Source organism: Hyla sarda, unplaced genomic scaffold, assembly GCF_029499605.1.
Source record: "Hyla sarda isolate aHylSar1 unplaced genomic scaffold, aHylSar1.hap1 scaffold_875, whole genome shotgun sequence".
NCBI lineage: Eukaryota > Metazoa > Chordata > Amphibia > Anura > Hylidae > Hyla > Hyla sarda.
In genome coordinates, this window is record NW_026610903.1 from 19,892 (window position 1) to 36,268 (window position 16,377).

The 16,377-nt window shown below is 46.1% G+C and overlaps 5 non-coding genes across 5 annotated transcripts; all 5 read left to right on the forward strand.

Moving 5' to 3' along the window:
- Nucleotides 1-623: 623 nt before the first annotated feature.
- LOC130348191 (U2 spliceosomal RNA) lies at nucleotides 624-814 on the forward strand. The gene has a single exon (XR_008885962.1). It is a non-coding gene; the product is annotated as a U2 spliceosomal RNA (small nuclear RNA).
- Nucleotides 815-2,900: 2,086 nt separating this feature from the next.
- LOC130348192 (U2 spliceosomal RNA) lies at nucleotides 2,901-3,091 on the forward strand. Its single transcript, XR_008885963.1, has one exon. It is a non-coding gene; the product is annotated as a U2 spliceosomal RNA (small nuclear RNA).
- Nucleotides 3,092-5,182: 2,091 nt separating this feature from the next.
- Nucleotides 5,183-5,372, forward strand: LOC130348187 (U2 spliceosomal RNA). The gene has a single exon (XR_008885958.1). It is a non-coding gene; the product is annotated as a U2 spliceosomal RNA (small nuclear RNA).
- A 2,081-nt stretch (nucleotides 5,373-7,453) lies between these two features.
- Nucleotides 7,454-7,644, forward strand: LOC130348193 (U2 spliceosomal RNA). Its single transcript, XR_008885964.1, has one exon. It is a non-coding gene; the product is annotated as a U2 spliceosomal RNA (small nuclear RNA).
- Nucleotides 7,645-14,149: 6,505 nt separating this feature from the next.
- Nucleotides 14,150-14,340, forward strand: LOC130348194 (U2 spliceosomal RNA). Its single transcript, XR_008885965.1, has one exon. It is a non-coding gene; the product is annotated as a U2 spliceosomal RNA (small nuclear RNA).
- Nucleotides 14,341-16,377: the final 2,037 nt, after the last annotated feature.

Genomic DNA, 16,377 nt, shown 5'->3' on the forward strand with positions numbered 1-16,377 from the left:
CTATGATGTCACTCACTTCCACAGGCCTTGCAGAGTGTAAACAACAACAACCCAGCTTTGTTGTGTATGTAACCATAGGGATTTGTGATGTCACCTAGAACCTTCACAGCAGCGACAGCTTTATGAGGAGCATCAGCACTGCTCTGCCTGAGCAGAACCATCACCGCCATAGGTTGTCAAATAACCCGGGTTTAACCCACACAGGTAAGTCCAATGGGGTGCAGGCATGTCCTCTATGCTTACAGCTTCCCGTGGGTGTTGGTTTGATACCGTTTGGGGACAGCCAAGGAGGCATCTGCAGGCAACAAAGGTAGGTGTGTGCTTGTGTGTGTGTTTCCTATGCAGATCCTAAGCCCAGTGTCACATGCAAGTAGGAGGAGTAAGAAGGGTTCCTGGCAAATCCGGGTTATGGATTGCATTTAAAAAGGCCCCGTGGGAGTGCAATGGGCCCCTGTCTTGCTGCTTAGCAATAATGGTATGGGTTTAGGTTCTGCTGTGTGTACTGGTGGTTGACTGCCCCCCAGCCCAGAGTGTGCATGGAAAATTGTCTGGCAGCCTCCCTGACAGCAAGCAGTGATAGTGCCCATGAAGGGGACCTTGTTGGGCCCGCCCCTTTCACGGTTATCGCTTCTCGGCCTTTTGGCTAAGATCAAGTGTAGTATCTGTTCTTATCAGTTTAATATCTGATACGTCCCCTATCTGGGGACCATATATTAAATGGATTTTTGAGAACGGGGGCCGATTTCGAAGCTTGCTTCCGTCGCCCTATGCATTGACCCGATATGGCAGTATCTTCGGGTACAGTGCACCACCCCCTTACAGGGTTAAAAAGAAAGATTCCTACTTTCATTGCTACCTGCTTGCTGGCTAGCCAGCTAGCCAGCCCTGTGGGCCTTGCTGCTGCTGCTGCTGCAGCCAAAAAACAAAAGGTGGTGCTGCTGCTGCTTCTGCTTCTGCTTGTGTCTGGCCGCTGTTGGAGCGTCCAGGCACAGGACTTCTGCTGCTGCTGACTAAATGGCCTCCTTAATTGGATCATTTGAGTAGCCAGCACACCTGTGCAGGTAGGGCATGACATGATAGGCAGCTGCCTTGATAGCGGGTGGGTGCTGAATGTTCCTAATTGACAAAATAAGATTAATGCTTATGAAGAAATATAAAATCTCATCCCTTCCCCAATATCGCGCCACACCCCTACCCCTTAATTCCCTGGTTGAACTTGATGGACATATGTCTTTTTTCGACCGTACTAACTATGTAACTATGTAACATAACATGGGGGGGGGGGGTCTCCTGGCTGTTCACACAGGTGTGTCATTGCTGTACATTGACCATGCATTGCTTCTGTGGTATTGCAAAGGCAAAGACAAATGCTTCCAGCCATCCATTGCACTAATGGATTGGTCATCAGCTGGCTGTCTATGTCCCGCATCAATATAGACCAAAGTACAGAGGGTTAGGCTATGCTATTGTGCACCTACCTGATGCATCAGAAGGTGCGAGGCCCTTGCTAAATTCTGTGCACAGACTTTGAGATCTATGCTTTAGACTGTATCTAAACCTGCTCCAACATGGACTGACATTCTGGCCTACTTTCAGCCGATGCGACTTGTCTGTCGCTGAACAGTCGCTTTTTATGTATTCAGCACCTATGTATAATGTTGTAAAAATGCTCTAGAAGCTAAAGTCGCAGAAATGTCACACATATTTGGCCTGCAACTTTCTGTGCGACAAATTCAGACAGGAAAAATCAGTATAAATCCTTAGAAAATTATCCCCCAGTGTCTCCATCTGCTGGCGGTATTGAATAAGCATTGCTGCACTGATGGGGTATGCATTAGACGAAAAAAAAGAAGAAAAAGAAGAATAATACGCCCAGAAAAGAGGCGAAAAGGAGAAAAACGTAAAAAAACGTGAAAAAAAAGTAAGAGGAAGAGAAGGGAAAAAAAGGTGGAAATGGGTTTAAAAGTGATTTCGGCGGAGAAATATATATATATATATATATATATATATATATATATATATATATACGCGCACACACACACATATATATAAACGTATTCTCCGTTGAGATATTGCAGCCGCTGCTGTGTCCAGGCCCAGGAGCCTTAGCACTGTGCTGTGATGTCACTCAATACCACTGACATCACTAGGTGTAAACAACATCTCTCCTTTGCTGTGTATGTGACTATGGAGCTGTTTGGTGATGTCGTCTATTATGGCCTTCATAGAAGCAACAGGAGATTGTTGCATCCATCTAGAACCCTCAGAACTACAGTGCTATGATGTCACTCACTTCCACAGGCCTTGCAGAGTGTAAACAACAACAACCCAGCTTTGTTGTGTATGTAACCATAGGGATTTGTGATGTCACCTAGAACCTTCACAGCAGCGACAGCTTTATGAGGAGCATCAGCACTGCTCTGCCTGAGCAGAACCATCACCGCCATAGGTTGTCAAATAACCCGGGTTTAACCCACACAGGTAAGTCCAATGGGGTGCAGGCATGTCCTCTATGCTTACAGCTTCCCGTGGGTGTTGGTTTGATACCGTTTGGGGACAGCCAAGGAGGCATCTGCAGGCAACAAAGGTAGGTGTGTGCTTGTGTGTGTGTTTCCTATGCAGATCCTAAGCCCAGTGTCACATGCAAGTAGGAGGAGTAAGAAGGGTTCCTGGCAAATCCAGGTTATGGATTGCATTTAAAAAGGCCCCGTGGGAGTGCAATGGGCCCCTGTCTTGCTGCTTAGCAATAATGGTATGGGTTTAGGTTCTGCTGTGTGTACTGGTGGTTGACTGCCCCCCAGCCCAGAGTGTGCATGGAAAATTGTCTGGCAGCCTCCCTGACAGCAAGCAGTGATAGTGCCCATGAAGGGGACCTTGTTGGGCCCGCCCCTTTCACGGTTATCGCTTCTCGGCCTTTTGGCTAAGATCAAGTGTAGTATCTGTTCTTATCAGTTTAATATCTGATACGTCCCCTATCTGGGGACCATATATTAAATGGATTTTTGAGAACGGGGGCCGATTTCGAAGCTTGCTTCCGTCGCCCTATGCATTGACCCGATATGGCAGTATCTTCGGGTACAGTGCACCACCCCCTTACAGGGTTAAAAAGAAAGATTCCTACTTTCATTGCTACCTGCTTGCTGGCTAGCCAGCTAGCCAGCCCTGTGGGCCTTGCTGCTGCTGCTGCTGCAGCCAAAAAACAAAAGGTGGTGCTGCTGCTGCTTCTGCTTCTGCTTGTGTCTGGCCGCTGTTGGAGCGTCCAGGCACAGGACTTCTGCTGCTGCTGACTAAATGGCCTCCTTAATTGGATCATTTGAGTAGCCAGCACACCTGTGCAGGTAGGGCATGACATGATAGGCAGCTGCCTTGATAGCGGGTGGGTGCTGAATGTTCCTAATTGACAAAATAAGATTAATGCTTATGAAGAAATATAAAATCTCATCCCTTCCCCAATATCGCGCCACACCCCTACCCCTTAATTCCCTGGTTGAACTTGATGGACATATGTCTTTTTTCGACCGTACTAACTATGTAACTATGTAACATAACATGGGGGGGGGGGGTCTCCTGGCTGTTCACACAGGTGTGTCATTGCTGTACATTGACCATGCATTGCTTCTGTGGTATTGCAAAGGCAAAGACAAATGCTTCCAGCCATCCATTGCACTAATGGATTGGTCATCAGGCTGGCTGTCTATGTCCCGCATCAATATAGACCAAAGTACAGAGGGTTAGGCTATGCTATTGTGCACCTACCTGATGCATCAGAAGGTGCGAGGCCCTTGCTAAATTCTGTGCACAGACTTTGAGATCTATACTTTAGACTGTATCTAAACCTGCTCCAACATGGACTGACATTCTGGCCTACTTTCAGCCGATGCGACTTGTCTGTCGCTGAACAGTCGCTTTTAATGTATTCAGCACCTATGTATAATGTTGTAAAAATGCTCTAGAAGCTAAAGTCGCAGAAATGTCACACATATTTGGCCTGCAACTTTCTGTGCGACAAATTCAGACAGGAAAAATCAGTATAAATCCTTAGAAAATTATCCCCCAGTGTCTCCATCTGCTGGCGGTATTGAATAAGCATTGCTGCACTGATGGGGTATGCATTAGACGAAAAAAAAGAAGAAAAAGAAGAATAATACGCCCAGAAAAGAGGCGAAAAGGAGAAAAACGTTAAAAAACGTGAAAAAAAAGTAAGAGGAAGAGAAGGGAAAAAAAGGTGGAAATGGGTTTAAAAGTGATTTCGGCGGAGAAATATATATATATATATATATATATATATATATATATATATATATATATACGCGCACACACACACATATATATAAACGTATTCTCCGTTGAGATATTGCAGCCGCTGCTGTGTCCAGGCCCAGGAGCCTTAGCACTGTGCTGTGATGTCACTCAATACCACTGACATCACTAGGTGTAAACAACATCTCTCCTTTGCTGTGTATGTGACTATGGAGCTGTTTGGTGATGTCGTCTATTATGGCCTTCATAGAAGCAACAGGAGATTGTTGCATCCATCTAGAACCCTCAGAACTACAGTGCTATGATGTCACTCACTTCCACAGGCCTTGCAGAGTGTAAACAACAACAACCCAGCTTTGTTGTGTATGTAACCATAGGGATTTGTGATGTCACCTAGAACCTTCACAGCAGCGACAGCTTTATGAGGAGCATCAGCACTGCTCTGCCTGAGCAGAACCATCACCGCCATAGGTTGTCAAATAACCCGGGTTTAACCCACACAGGTAAGTCCAATGGGGTGCAGGCATGTCCTCTATGCTTACAGCTTCCCGTGGGTGTTGGTTTGATACCGTTTGGGGACAGCCAAGGAGGCATCTGCAGGCAACAAAGGTAGGTGTGTGCTTGTGTGTGTGTTTCCTATGCAGATCCTAAGCCCAGTGTCACATGCAAGTAGGAGGAGTAAGAAGGGTTCCTGGCAAATCCGGGTTATGGATTGCATTTAAAAAGGCCCCGTGGGAGTGCAATGGGCCCCTGTCTTGCTGCTTAGCAATAATGGTATGGGTTTAGGTTCTGCTGTGTGTACTGGTGGTTGACTGCCCCCCAGCCCAGAGTGTGCATGGAAAATTGTCTGGCAGCCTCCCTGACAGCAAGCAGTGATAGTGCCCATGAAGGGGACCTTGTTGGGCCCGCCCCTTTCACGGTTATCGCTTCTCGGCCTTTTGGCTAAGATCAAGTGTAGTATCTGTTCTTATCAGTTTAATTTCTGATACGTCCCCTATCTGGGGACATATATTAAATGGATTTTTGAGAACGGGGGCCGATTTCGAAGCTTGCTTCCGTCGCCCTATGCATTGACCCGATATGGCAGTATCTTCGGGTACAGTGCACCACCCCCTTACAGGGTTAAAAAGAAAGATTCCTACTTTCATTGCTACCTGCTTGCTGGCTAGCCAGCTAGCCAGCCCTGTGGGCCTTGCTGCTGCTGCTGCTGCAGCCAAAAAACAAAAGGTGGTGCTGCTGCTGCTTCTGCTTCTGCTTGTGTCTGGCCGCTGTTGGAGCGTCCAGGCACAGGACTTCTGCTGCTGCTGACTAAATGGCCTCCTTAATTGGATCATTTGAGTAGCCAGCACACCTGTGCAGGTAGGGCATGACATGATAGGCAGCTGCCTTGATAGCGGGTGGGTGCTGAATGTTCCTAATTGACAAAATAAGATTAATGCTTATGAAGAAATATAAAATCTCATCCCTTCCCCAATATCGCGCCACACCCCTACCCCTTAATTCCCTGGTTGAACTTGATGGACATATGTCTTTTTTCGACCGTACTAACTATGTAACTATGTAACATAACATGGGGGGGGGGGGGTCTCCTGGCTGTTCACACAGGTGTGTCATTGCTGTACATTGACCATGCATTGCTTCTGTGGTATTGCAAAGGCAAAGACAAATGCTTCCAGCCATCCATTGCACTAATGGATTGGTCATCAGCTGGCTGTCTATGTCCCGCATCAATATAGACCAAAGTACAGAGGGTTAGGCTATGCTATTGTGCACCTACCTGATGCATCAGAAGGTGCGAGGCCCTTGCTAAATTCTGTGCACAGACTTTGAGATCTATGCTTTAGACTGTATCTAAACCTGCTCCAACATGGACTGACATTCTGGCCTACTTTCAGCCGATGCGACTTGTCTGTCGCTGAACAGTCGCTTTTTATGTATTCAGCACCTATGTATAATGTTGTAAAAATGCTCTAGAAGCTAAAGTCGCAGAAATGTCACACATATTTGGCCTGCAACTTTCTGTGCGACAAATTCAGACAGGAAAAATCAGTATAAATCCTTAGAAAATTATCCCCCAGTGTCTCCATCTGCTGGCGGTATTGAATAAGCATTGCTGCACTGATGGGGTATGCATTAGACGAAAAAAAAGAAGAAAAAGAAGAATAATACGCCCAGAAAAGAGGCGAAAAGGAGAAAAACGTAAAAAAACGTGAAAAAAAAGTAAGAGGAAGAGAAGGGAAAAAAAGGTGGAAATGGGTTTAAAAGTGATTTCGGCGGAGAAATATATATATATATATATATATATATATATATATATATACGCGCACACACACACATATATATAAACGTATTCTCCGTTGAGATATTGCAGCCGCTGCTGTGTCCAGGCCCAGGAGCCTTAGCACTGTGCTGTGATGTCACTCAATACCACTGACATCACTAGGTGTAAACAACATCTCTCCTTTGCTGTGTATGTGACTATGGAGCTGTTTGGTGATGTCGTCTATTATGGCCTTCATAGAAGCAACAGGAGATTGTTGCATCCATCTAGAACCCTCAGAACTACAGTGCTATGATGTCACTCACTTCCACAGGCCTTGCAGAGTGTAAACAACAACAACCCAGCTTTGTTGTGTATGTAACCATAGGGATTTGTGATGTCACCTAGAACCTTCACAGCAGCGACAGCTTTATGAGGAGCATCAGCACTGCTCTGCCTGAGCAGAACCATCACCGCCATAGGTTGTCAAATAACCCGGGTTTAACCCACACAGGTAAGTCCAATGGGGTGCAGGCATGTCCTCTATGCTTACAGCTTCCCGTGGGTGTTGGTTTGATACCGTTTGGGGACAGCCAAGGAGGCATCTGCAGGCAACAAAGGTAGGTGTGTGCTTGTGTGTGTGTTTCCTATGCAGATCCTAAGCCCAGTGTCACATGCAAGTAGGAGGAGTAAGAAGGGTTCCTGGCAAATCCGGGTTATGGATTGCATTTAAAAAGGCCCCGTGGGAGTGCAATGGGCCCCTGTCTTGCTGCTTAGCAATAATGGTATGGGTTTAGGTTCTGCTGTGTGTACTGGTGGTTGACTGCCCCCCAGCCCAGAGTGTGCATGGAAAATTGTCTGGCAGCCTCCCTGACAGCAAGCAGTGATAGTGCCCATGAAGGGGACCTTGTTGGGCCCGCCCCTTTCACGGTTATCGCTTCTCGGCCTTTTGGCTAAGATCAAGTGTAGTATCTGTTCTTATCAGTTTAATATCTGATACGTCCCCTATCTGGGGACCATATATTAAATGGATTTTTGAGAACGGGGGCCGATTTCGAAGCTTGCTTCCGTCGCCCTATGCATTGACCCGATATGGCAGTATCTTCGGGTACAGTGCACCACCCCCTTACAGGGTTAAAAAGAAAGATTCCTACTTTCATTGCTACCTGCTTGCTGGCTAGCCAGCTAGCCAGCCCTGTGGGCCTTGCTGCTGCTGCTGCTGCAGCCAAAAAACAAAAGGTGGTGCTGCTGCTGCTTCTGCTTCTGCTTGTGTCTGGCCGCTGTTGGAGCGTCCAGGCACAGGACTTCTGCTGCTGCTGACTAAATGGCCTCCTTAATTGGATCATTTGAGTAGCCAGCACACCTGTGCAGGTAGGGCATGACATGATAGGCAGCTGCCTTGATAGCGGGTGGGTGCTGAATGTTCCTAATTGACAAAATAAGATTAATGCTTATGAAGAAATATAAAATCTCATCCCTTCCCCAATATCGCGCCACACCCCTACCCCTTAATTCCCTGGTTGAACTTGATGGACATATGTCTTTTTTCGACCGTACTAACTATGTAACTATGTAACATAACATGGGGGGGGGGGGGGGTCTCCTGGCTGTTCACACAGGTGTGTCATTGCTGTACATTGACCATGCATTGCTTCTGTGGTATTGCAAAGGCAAAGACAAATGCTTCCAGCCATCCATTGCACTAATGGATTGGTCATCAGCTGGCTGTCTATGTCCCGCATCAATATAGACCAAAGTACAGAGGGTTAGGCTATGCTATTGTGCACCTACCTGATGCATCAGAAGGTGCGAGGCCCTTGCTAAATTCTGTGCACAGACTTTGAGATCTATGCTTTAGACTGTATCTAAACCTGCTCCAACATGGACTGACATTCTGGCCTACTTTCAGCCGATGCGACTTGTCTGTCGCTGAACAGTCGCTTTTTATGTATTCAGCACCTATGTATAATGTTGTAAAAATGCTCTAGAAGCTAAAGTCGCAGAAATGTCACACATATTTGGCCTGCAACTTTCTGTGCGACAAATTCAGACAGGAAAAATCTGTATAAATCCTTAGAAAATTATCCCCCAGTGTCTCCATCTGCTGGCGGTATTGAATAAGCATTGCTGCACTGATGGGGTATGCATTAGACGAAAAAAAAGAAGAAAAAGAAGAATAATACGCCCAGAAAAGAGGCGAAAAGGAGAAAAACGTAAAAAAACGTGAAAAAAAAGTAAGAGGAAGAGAAGGGAAAAAAAGGTGGAAATGGGTTTAAAAGTGATTTCGGCGGAGAAATATATATATATATATATATATATATATATATATATATATATATACGCGCACACACACACATATATATAAACGTATTCTCCGTTGAGATATTGCAGCCGCTGCTGTGTCCAGGCCCAGGAGCCTTAGCACTGTGCTGTGATGTCACTCAATACCACTGACATCACTAGGTGTAAACAACATCTCTCCTTTGCTGTGTATGTGACTATGGAGCTGTTTGGTGATGTCGTCTATTATGGCCTTCATAGAAGCAACAGGAGATTGTTGCATCCATCTAGAACCCTCAGAACTACAGTGCTATGATGTCACTCACTTCCACAGGCCTTGCAGAGTGTAAACAACAACAACCCAGCTTTGTTGTGTATGTAACCATAGGGATTTGTGATGTCACCTAGAACCTTCACAGCAGCGACAGCTTTATGAGGAGCATCAGCACTGCTCTGCCTGAGCAGAACCATCACCGCCATAGGTTGTCAAATAACCCGGGTTTAACCCACACAGGTAAGTCCAATGGGGTGCAGGCATGTCCTCTATGCTTACAGCTTCCCGTGGGTGTTGGTTTGATACCGTTTGGGGACAGCCAAGGAGGCATCTGCAGGCAACAAAGGTAGGTGTGTGCTTGTGTGTGTGTTTCCTATGCAGATCCTAAGCCCAGTGTCACATGCAAGTAGGAGGAGTAAGAAGGGTTCCTGGCAAATCCGGGTTATGGATTGCATTTAACCCCTTAAGGACACAGCCCATTTTCACCTCTAGGACGCAGCCCTTTTTTGCACATCTGACCACTGTCACTTTAAACATTAATAACTCTGGAATGCTTTTACTTATCAATCTGATTCCGAGATTGTTTTTTCGTGACATATTCTACTTTAACATAGTGGTAAATTTTTGTGGTAACTTGCATCCTTTCTTGGTGAAAAATCCCAAAATTTGATGAAAAAATTGAAAATTTTGCATTTTTCTAACTTTGAAGCTCTCTGCTTGTAAGGAAAATGGATATTCCAAATATAATTTTTTTGGGATTCACATATACAATATGTCTACTTTATATTTTCATCATAAAATTGACAAGTGTTTACTTTTGGAAGACACCAGAGGGCTTCAAAGTTCAGCAGCAATTTTACAATTTTTCACAAAATTTTCAAACTCGCTATTTTTCATGGACCAGTTCAGGTTTGAAGTGGATTTGAAGGGTCTTCATATTAGAAATACCCCATAAATGACCCCATTACAAAAACTGCACCCCCCAAAGTATTCAAAATGACATTCAGTAAGTGTTTTAACCCTTTAGGTGTTTCACAGGAAAAGCAGCAAAGTGAAGGAGAAAATTCAAAATCTTCATTTTTTACACTTGCATGTTCTTGTAGACCCAATTTTTGAATTTTTACAAGGGGTAAAAGGATAAAATTTATACTTGAATTTGTAGCCCAATTTCTCTCGAGTAAGCACATACCTCATATGTCTATGTAAACTGTTCGGCGGGCGCAGTAGAGGGCTCAGAAGCGAAGGAGCGACAAGGGGATTTTGGAGAGTACGTTTTTCTGAAATGGTTTTTTGGGGGCATGTTGCATTTAGGAAGCCCCTATGGTGCCAAAACAGCAAATAAAAAAAACATGGCATACCATTTTGGAAACTAGACCCCTTGAGGAACGTAAAAAGGAATAAAGTGAGCCTTAATACCCCACAGGTGTTTCATGACTTTTGCATATGTAAAAGAATAAAAATAATAATTTCACTAAAATGTGTGTTTCCCCCCAAATTTCACATTTTTGCAAGGGTTAATAGCAGAAAATACCCCCCAAAATTTGTAACCCCATCTCTTCTGAGTATGGAGGTACCCCATAAGTTGACCTGAAGTGCATTACGGGCGAACTACAATGCTCAGAAGAGAAGGAGTCATATTTGGCTTTTTGAGAGCAAATTTTGCTCAGGGGGCATGTCGCATTTAGGAAGCCCCTATGGTGCCAGGACAGCAAAAAAAAAATGACATGGCATACCATTTTGGAAACTAGACTCCTTGAGGAACGTAACAAGGGATAAAGTGAACCTTAATACCCCACAGGTGTTTCACGACTTTTGCATATGTAAAAAAAAAAATTTTTTTTTTACCAAAAATGCTTGGTTTAGCAAAAATTTTACATTTTTAAAAAAGGTAATAGCAGAAAATACCCCCCAACATTTGAAGCCCAATTTCTCCCAATTCAGAAGACACCCAATATGGGGATGAAAAGTGCTCTGCTGGCGCACTACAGGTCTCAGAAGAGAAGGAGTCACATTTGGCTTTTTGGAAGCAAATTTTGCTCTGGGGGCATGCCGCATTTAGGAAGCACCTATGGTGCCAGGACAGAAAAAAAAAACCACATGGCATACCATTTTGGAAACTAGACCCCTTGGGGAACGTAACAAGGGGTAAAGTGAACCTTAATACCCCACAGGTGTTTCACTACTTTTGCATATGTAAAAAAAAAATATTTTTTTTACACTAAAATGCTTGTTTTCCCCCAAATTTTACATTTTTACAAGGGATAATAGCAGAAAATACCCCCCAAAATTTGTAACCCCATCTCTTCTGAGTATGGAAATACCCAATAAGTGGACGTGAAGTGCACTGGGGGCGAACTACAATGCTCAGAAGAGAAGGAGCATCATTGAGCTTTTGGAGAGAGAATTTGGCCATGTGCATTTCCAAAGCCCCCCGTGGTGCCAGAACAGTGGACCCCCCACATGTGACCCCATTTTTAAAACTACACCCCTCACGGAAGGTAATAAGGGGTGCAGGGAGAATTTACACCCCACTGGCATTTGACGGATCTTTGGAACAGTGGGCTGTGCAAATTAAAAATTTTATTTTTCATTTTCACAGACCCCTGTTTCAAAGATCTGTCAGACACCTGTGGGGCGTAAATGCTCACTGTACCCCTTGTTACATTCCGTGAGGGGTGTAGTTTCCAAAATGGGGTCACATGTGGGTATTTATTGTTTTGCACTTATGTCAGAACCGCTGTAAAATCAGCCACCCCTGTGCAAATCACCAATTTAGACCTCAAATTTACATGGTGCACTCTCCCTTCTGAGCCTTGTTGTGCGTCCCCAGAACACTTTGCGCCCACATATGGGGTATCTCCGTCCTCAGGAGAAATTGCGTTACAAATTTTGGAGGCTTTTTTTCTTTTACCGCTTGTGAAATTTTAAAGTATGGGGCAACACCAGTATGTTAGTGTACAAAAATGTTTTTTTTTTACACTAACATGCTGGTGTAGACCCCAACTTTACCTTTTCATAAGGGGTAAAAGGAGAAAACGCCCCCCAAAATTTGTTAGGCAATTTCTCCCGAGTACGGCGATACCCCATATGTGGCCCTAAACTGTTGCCTTGAAATACGACAGGGCTCCAAAGTGAGAGAGCGCCGTGCGCATTTGAGGCCTAAATTAGGGATTTGCATAGGGGTGGACATAGGGGTATTTTACACCAGTGATTCTCAAACAGGGTGCCTCCAGCTGTTGCTAAACTCCCAGCATGCTTGGACAGTCAATGGCTGTCCGGAAATGCTGGGAGTTTTTGTTTTGCAACAGCTGGAGGCTCCGTTTTGGAAACACTGCTGTAGGATACGTTTTTCATTTTTATTGGGGGGGAAGGGGTGGTGGGGGGGGGGGGGCAGTGTACGTGTGTATATGTAGTGTTTTACTCTTTATTTTATGTTAGTGTAGTGTTTTTAGGTTACATTCACACTGACGGCGGATTACACTGAGTCTCCCGCTAGGAGTTTGAGCTGCGGCTGCTGCAGCTCAACCTGAAGCAGGGAATTCACTGTAATCCGCCGCCAGTGTGAATGTAACCTGTACATTCACATGGGAGGGGGGGGGGGGGGGGGGGGCAAAACTACAACTCCCAGCATGCACTGACAGAACGTGCATGCTGGGAGTTGTAGTTTTGCAACAGCTGGAGGCACACTGGTTGGAAAATACTGAGTTAGGTAATAGAACCTATTACCTAACTCGGTATTTCCCAACCAGTGTGCCTCCAGCTGTTGCAGAACTACAACTCTCAGCATGTACTGATTGCCAAAGGGAATGCTGGGAGATGTAGTTATGCAACAGCTGGAGGCACGCAAGTACAACTCCCAGCATGCCGAGACAGCCATTTGCTGTTCCTGAATGCTGGGAGTTGTAGTTTTGCAAGATTTAGAGGGGTTCAGGCTGGAGATCACTGACAGTGGTCTCTAAACTGTGGCCCTCCAGATGTTGCAAAACTACAAATCTCAGCATGCTAAGACAGCAAACTGCTGTCTGGGCATGCTGGGAGTTGTAGTTTTGTAATATCTGGAGGGCTACAGTTTAGAGACCACTGTCAGTGATCTCTAGCCTGAACCCCTCTAAATCTTGCAAAACTACAACTCCCAGCATGCCAACACAGCAAACAGCTGTCAAGGCATGGTGGGAGTTGTAGTTTTGCAACATCTGGAGGGCGACAGTTTAGAGACCACTCTCTAAACTGTCGCCCTGCAGATGTTGCTAGGCAACAGACTCCTGGACACGCGGCGTCATACTCACCTCCACCGCCGCCGTGATCACAGCCGCCGCCGTCATCTGGAGCTCCGCCGCCGGGTAAGTGATCGCCGCTGCCGCCGCCGCCTCTACTACACAGTTCCCCCCGCTGTGCCCGGACACCGATGGGCGGGCATAGCGCGGGGAACCGAACTTTAACCCCCCCGCCCCCAGTCTGCTATTGGTCGGCCGCTCCGCCGATCAATAGCAGGGATAGGAGGGGTGGCAACCCTGCCACCTCACTCCTATCTCTTCAAGGGGGATCGAGGGTGTCTTGGACACCCCCGATCCCCCTTATTTTATCGCGGCGCCGCGTTGATGGGCAGGGGGAGAGCGTTCCCCCTGCAAACACCATAGATGCCGTGATCAGACTGATCACGGCATCTATGGGGTTAATGCTGCCGGGACCGGCGCGATCGCGGCCCCGGCAGCTGCGGTGGGACTCCGGCTGTGATTGACAGCTGAGTCCCACCCGCGATCTCCTGCGCTGCCCGCGGCAGAGCAGGAGATCGCTTGGACGTATGCATACGTCCATTTGCGCGAACGTGTAATTCGCCTGGACGTATGCATACGTCCAATAGCGGGAAGGGGTTAAAAAGGCCCCGTGGGAGTGCAATGGGCCCCTGTCTTGCTGCTTAGCAATAATGGTATGGGTTTAGGTTCTGCTGTGTGTACTGGTGGTTGACTGCCCCCCAGCCCAGAGTGTGCATGGAAAATTGTCTGGCAGCCTCCCTGACAGCAAGCAGTGATAGTGCCCATGAAGGGGACCTTGTTGGGCCCGCCCCTTTCACGGTTATCGCTTCTCGGCCTTTTGGCTAAGATCAAGTGTAGTATCTGTTCTTATCAGTTTAATATCTGATACGTCCCCTATCTGGGGACCATATATTAAATGGATTTTTGAGAACGGGGGCCGATTTCGAAGCTTGCTTCCGTCGCCCTATGCATTGACCCGATATGGCAGTATCTTCGGGTACAGTGCACCACCCCCTTACAGGGTTAAAAAGAAAGATTCCTACTTTCATTGCTACCTGCTTGCTGGCTAGCCAGCTAGCCAGCCCTGTGGGCCTTGCTGCTGCTGCTGCTGCAGCCAAAAAACAAAAGGTGGTGCTGCTGCTGCTTCTGCTTCTGCTTGTGTCTGGCCGCTGTTGGAGCGTCCAGGCACAGGACTTCTGCTGCTGCTGACTAAATGGCCTCCTTAATTGGATCATTTGAGTAGCCAGCACACCTGTGCAGGTAGGGCATGACATGATAGGCAGCTGCCTTGATAGCGGGTGGGTGCTGAATGTTCCTAATTGACAAAATAAGATTAATGCTTATGAAGAAATATAAAATCTCATCCCTTCCCCAATATCGCGCCACACCCCTACCCCTTAATTCCCTGGTTGAACTTGATGGACATATGTCTTTTTTCGACCGTACTAACTATGTAACTATGTAACATAACATGGGGGGGGGGGGGTCTCCTGGCTGTTCACACAGGTGTGTCATTGCTGTACATTGACCATGCATTGCTTCTGTGGTATTGCAAAGGCAAAGACAAATGCTTCCAGCCATCCATTGCACTAATGGATTGGTCATCAGCTGGCTGTCTATGTCCCGCATCAATATAGACCAAAGTACAGAGGGTTAGGCTATGCTATTGTGCACCTACCTGATGCATCAGAAGGTGCGAGGCCCTTGCTAAATTCTGTGCACAGACTTTGAGATCTATGCTTTAGACTGTATCTAAACCTGCTCCAACATGGACTGACATTCTGGCCTACTTTCAGCCGATGCGACTTGTCTGTCGCTGAACAGTCGCTTTTTATGTATTCAGCACCTATGTATAATGTTGTAAAAATGCTCTAGAAGCTAAAGTCGCAGAAATGTCACACATATTTGGCCTGCAACTTTCTGTGCGACAAATTCAGACAGGAAAAATCAGTATAAATCCTTAGAAAATTATCCCCCAGTGTCTCCATCTGCTGGCGGTATTGAATAAGCATTGCTGCACTGATGGGGTATGCATTAGACGAAAAAAAAGAAGAAAAAGAAGAATAATACGCCCAGAAAAGAGGCGAAAAGGAGAAAAACGTAAAAAAACGTGAAAAAAAAGTAAGAGGAAGAGAAGGGAAAAAAAGGTGGAAATGGGTTTAAAAGTGATTTCGGCGGAGAAATATATATATATATATATATATATATATATATATATATATATACGCGCACACACACACATATATATAAACGTATTCTCCGTTGAGATATTGCAGCCGCTGCTGTGTCCAGGCCCAGGAGCCTTAGCACTGTGCTGTGATGTCACTCAATACCACTGACATCACTAGGTGTAAACAACATCTCTCCTTTGCTGTGTATGTGACTATGGAGCTGTTTGGTGATGTCGTCTATTATGGCCTTCATAGAAGCAACAGGAGATTGTTGCATCCATCTAGAACCCTCAGAACTACAGTGCTATGATGTCACTCACTTCCACAGGCCTTGCAGAGTGTAAACAACAACAACCCAGCTTTGTTGTGTATGTAACCATAGGGATTTGTGATGTCACCTAGAACCTTCACAGCAGCGACAGCTTTATGAGGAGCATCAGCACTGCTCTGCCTGAGCAGAACCATCACCGCCATAGGTTGTCAAATAACCCGGGTTTAACCCACACAGGTAAGTCCAATGGGGTGCAGGCATGTCCTCTATGCTTACAGCTTCCCGTGGGTGTTGGTTTGATACCGTTTGGGGACAGCCAAGGAGGCATCTGCAGGCAACAAAGGTAGGTGTGTGCTTGTGTGTGTGTTTCCTATGCAGATCCTAAGCCCAGTGTCACATGCAAGTAGGAGGAGTAAGAAGGGTTCCTGGCAAATCCGGGTTATGGATTGCATTTAAAAAGGCCCCGTGGGAGTGCAATGGGCCCCTGTCTTGCTGCTTAGCAATAATGGTATGGGTTTAGGTTCTGCTGTGTGTACTGGTGGTTGACTGCCCCCCAGCCCAGAGTGTGCATGGAAAATTGTCTGGCAGCCTCCCTGACAGCAAGCAGT